The following is a 4800-nucleotide window of genomic DNA, read 5'->3' as shown; positions in this document are numbered from 1 at the left end:
GTCTCCAGGCGTTCCTTGTCTTCATCATCGAGCTTGTCGAAGAACTGCCTGTACATCACTGTCGACGATGCGCCATTGTCAACGAGGGTGCGGGAGGTGATGTAGTGCCCCAGCTGGCTTTTAATGATAATGGGGCCTTCTTTGTTTGGGCCTCCCGGCACTCGCGGGAAGCGCACTTCTGCTTCCTTCCATGCGCATGGTTCGGTCATCGGTCTCTTTCTTCCTCTGACCTTACCATGGACCATGTTGATGCTGATGTCGACGGGCTTTCGTCCGTTACCCCTGTACCTGTTGTCGTTCCTTCCTCCCTTCTTGATAGATGCCACGAGGTGTGCGAGCCTCCCATCCTTGAAGAATGTCTCGACGATGTCCCTCAAGGATGTGCACTCCTCAGTGCTATGGCCCTTTGTCCCATGGAAGTCACAAGACTTGCTCTGATCCGCATTGGGTTTCTGTCGGATCGCTGGGGCTTTTGGCCATGGCAGTTTTTCCGTGGCAAATATCTCCGTGACGCTCTTGGTGAGTGGCGTCCAACGGTTTTTTCCGGTTCGAAGGGTGCGTGTTGTCCCTTCCGCCAACCAGAGGGCGAGAGCTTGAGGGGGTGTCAAAGTTTATCCTTGACTGCCAAATACCTTGCCGCCTCTTTTTGTTTAGCCGGGCGGTTCTCACATTGTTCTCCCTTGTCCTCTGTGTGTAGAGGTTTGTATTCTGGGGGAGATCTCTTCCCAGCTGTTTCTCCGTTTCGGCGAAGCGCTTGGCTGCCGTCATTATGGCATCCCATGTGGATGGCATGCCGTCTTTACCCGTCAGAGTGCGGATAAGTTCTGGGTACTCAGCGCCCTGAATGAAAGCGGCGCGAACGAGGTCTTCGCTGATGTTGCCCAGACTCAGCTTCTTGGAGTTGAAGCGGGTGATGAAGTCCAGTAAGGATTCATCCTCTTCTCTCACACAGTTGAGGATCGTCCACTGCTCCTCAGTGTGCTTCCTCTGTTGACTAAACTGTTGACTGAACTTGTTCTGGAAGTCTGCCCAGTCATAAATGTGGTGGACCGGTAAACGGTCGAACCATGCCCTGGCTGCTCCTACCAGAGTCATCTGGAACATGTAGCACCACGTGGGTTCCGTCCAGTTACTGACGGTTGCCCCCGCAATGAACCTGTTCAGATGGTCATCTGGGTCGGATAGACCATCGTATGTGCCAATGTTGGACATTTGTTTGGCACTCCTCGGGGCGATTGCTTCTGCAATGTCCCTTGCAAATTTTGACCTTCCTGCGTTTGTGGCAGTAGGTCTAAAGGCCTTGGAGAAGTCACGCGAGCTTTTTTCCGTGACTGGTTGGAATGCTTCCCCAAAATTCCTTTTTGGCTGGGGATCCGTTTCCTTACGCTTCCCTTTCGCCCTATGGCGAGGGTTCGCGTCGGTGTCGGAGTCTTCCCTCTCGTCGTCCGAGTGCTCGTACTCACTACTCATGTTGAGGTGCTGGCGAGTACTACCGAATTCTTCAGCTTGTTGGACTGAACGCAAGCGTTCGTCCAACTCAGCCTGAAATTCTCGTTGACGTGCCTCGGCCCATGCCTTCACTTGATCAAGTGTTTGGCGAGGGGCTCGAGTTCGTTTTTCCAGCTGGGTATCAGTGAATCCCAGTGGAATATTTACTCCACTTGCCCCTACATGAGTGACTGGGGTAGTGTTCGTAAAATGTACTTCACTTGCCCCAGCTTGGGTGGCTGGGGTAGTGTTTGTAAACATTGTGTTGCCGGTGTTTACCCCAGTGGCTGGGGTTGTGGTTACCGGAATTTCTCTAGTCATCTTGGAAGTTTTGAAAAACTGGAGAAAGATGTAGTTCTAGCTTTATGCACGGATGGCGCCAATGAAGAAACACTAAGTGACCCCGGGCAGATTATAGGTAATCTGGGGGCTAAGTAATGTTTCCCACGAAGGTTAGGTCCAGCAGAGTAAGTTGTACTTCAGGGAACCTGCAAAACAGACACCGTAAGCTCGTCACTGAGAAGGGGGGGGTTCCTCCTTGTGACCACCCTCCGGCGTGAGAATCAGTCTATATTGCTCTTTGAATATAAAAGTATATGAATACTATTAGAGCAGTTATCAAGTAAGTTATACGAGATAGTAGATGATGAAATGATAATACCATTTGCTGTCTTTTATAGCCGAAGGTGGGTTTCCAAGGGGTTTAGCCGGCCCAACACGCTACCAACTGTAACCTATGCACGTGCCCTACCTGTGAGTGGTGGATAGGTAGCGGCTGACACAGAGCAGGCGTGCCGTGCACTCTTCGTCTTCTACCAACTGCAGGCTAGGCACGTGGTCTGGCAGGAGTTGGTGGGCAGGCGGCGGCTATTGGTCACAGTGCTGTGGCGTGCTGTCTGCCACGCTGCTGTCAGTGAGCTGTCGCATTCTTGGTCAGATCTTTTGTCTTTACCTCGTCAGGTATCACGCAAAAGATCCTCCATCATACGGACTGGCCCATTTTGGCGGGAGTTTTCCCCCTCCCGCCTTTGCTCATTCTTTCAGGTGACACTGAATATTTGTAAGTGTTAAGCCTTATGCGTGTAGCTATGCTGTGCGGGTAGCCTTCCCTGATGGCTTGTATCCGCAACTGCGGGAACAGGCGGGTTACTTTACCATTGGGAGGCTTTTCCCTGCGTATGCAGCTTGCATACTGCGCGTAGGCTTCTCTGAGCATGGTGGGTCCTGCGGGAGTAGATGGTCTTTGCGCAGACATCCCTGTTCAAGGTGAGTCATGCGGGACCAACTGAGCCCTGCTGGGACCTACCTCTTCAGTTGTCTTGGCAATTGTTCCTCGGGCATGATACAATTATATGAAGCACATGTGGGAGAATTATTTTATGCTATTTTGAGATCTAAGTAAAATTTATTTTGTCGGTGTATGTATAATTGTATATAATAAAAAAATAATTTCGTATCTCTTTATTGATATATATAATTTAATTAATATATTAAAATATGACGATAACATACCTGCTTTACGGTCTTTACCTGCTAGCAACATGCCAACATGGTCATCTGACGTTATATATAAACTATAAATCATTACATAATATATATTTATTTCTTATGTTCTATTTGTCATATTAATTTAAACATGCTCAATAAGAATAAAAAAGTTGTAAAACTATTTGAGCTTTTAAGTATCTTTTAAGTACTAACTATTACATATTATGCTAGACATTTAAGTATTTAACAGGTTATCTCATTTATTGTGTGTACTATAAAAACATTTAATTCATAACTGAAACATACAATAAATCTTAATTTGAAACTTTAAAAACATTAAATTCAAACTTTAAACGGACAATAAATGTTTATTTGAAACCGTAAAAACATTTAATTCACTTTCTAAAACAGAAAGTAGGCTTCAAATGTCTTGAGTATATATAGATGAGTTTCTTAGTTGTTTTGATCAATGTTTTAAAAACTGGTATTTTACTTATACCGGATTTGGTTGAAAAATGGTATAACCGGTTGAACCGGGATGTACCGGGAGGTTCAACCGGGTTGAATAGTTTACATTCTAATTCATATAAATACAACTCCAACTCAAAAAATAATCCTAAAGTACATTAATAAACATTACACATGAACCAAACATTACATATAAATAATGATCTAGTCAAATATGAAGTTTGTGTTAAATTAATTAATCATAAAAGATGTGAAAAAACCAACATTGGATTTGCAAGATACAAATTAGTTGATTAAAGAATTGTTGTTTAGTGTGTCTGCTTGTTTTAATGTTATCTACTAGGTTAAATTCGTGTTTAAAAAATATGGGTCGCAGAAAATATAAAAAATCTCTTGGTTTTAAAACCGGTTTGCCGGTTTAAACCGGTATTTTTGAAAAAACCGGCGGTACGACGTTCTAGCAAACCACCTAAAAATACCGGGTGCCTTACCGAAATCCGGTATAACCGGTTCAACCGGACGGTACGTACCGGTTTTTAAAACACTGGTTTTGATCATCTTCAAATAAGTGTCAAAGGTCATCCACCAAACTATGAAAACCATCATGAAACACATTTGTTTGCTTATCACCATTTGCCTTATATAGAGGTATACTTACGATTAATATTGACGTTGTGTTCGTTTCTCTCGTTTCAATCATGTATGTTCATTGATATATCGTTTGTAATTTTTCAGATGTTTACGGTCAAGATTACAACCTCACCGTCCGTCAAGAGCCAGTAGGTTCACCGGGATTATGGAGTGTGACACTAGAAAAGCAAGCCCTTGTGTCATACTGAAAGCATACTTAGATTGTAAAGGGTTCCAATCCCATAGAGAAATTGATCCTAAAGTCATCTTAAAACAAGACGATGTATGCATAGTCAATGATGGTCAACAGATTAATCCTGGAGATAGCCTTAAATTCTTCTATACTTGGGAAAATTAGTTTCCTTTCAAATTGTTGAATCAATCTATAGCTTGTTCAAAAATAATTCGCCGAGTAGAATGTAATACGTGAGCCCCAAAATGAGTAAATAAAGGGAAAAAATAGTTGGTTTTGCACTTCAACTATTGTAATCATCGTGAGTTTATCATCTATTAAGAAGCTAAGAATGTTTTTAGATACACCTTCTCTATTTTTCTATCTTAGATTTTGTTTTTCTTTCTTTTTTTTCTACAAACAGTGTACTTTTATAATCCGGCACACGCCGAACAAAAGTTCCCTTCACAATCCAGAGGAGAGCCACACCAATATAATTGCATGAAAACAAACTTACACCAATTCAATTAGTTAATAGACTTACCTTGGATCTA

This window comes from Bidens hawaiensis, unplaced genomic scaffold, assembly GCF_021521415.1.
Source record: "Bidens hawaiensis isolate Kalapana, Puna unplaced genomic scaffold, B.hawaiensis_p1.1 tig00004283_1, whole genome shotgun sequence".
Lineage (NCBI taxonomy): Eukaryota > Viridiplantae > Streptophyta > Magnoliopsida > Asterales > Asteraceae > Bidens > Bidens hawaiensis.
This window is presented reverse-complemented; position numbering follows the sequence as displayed.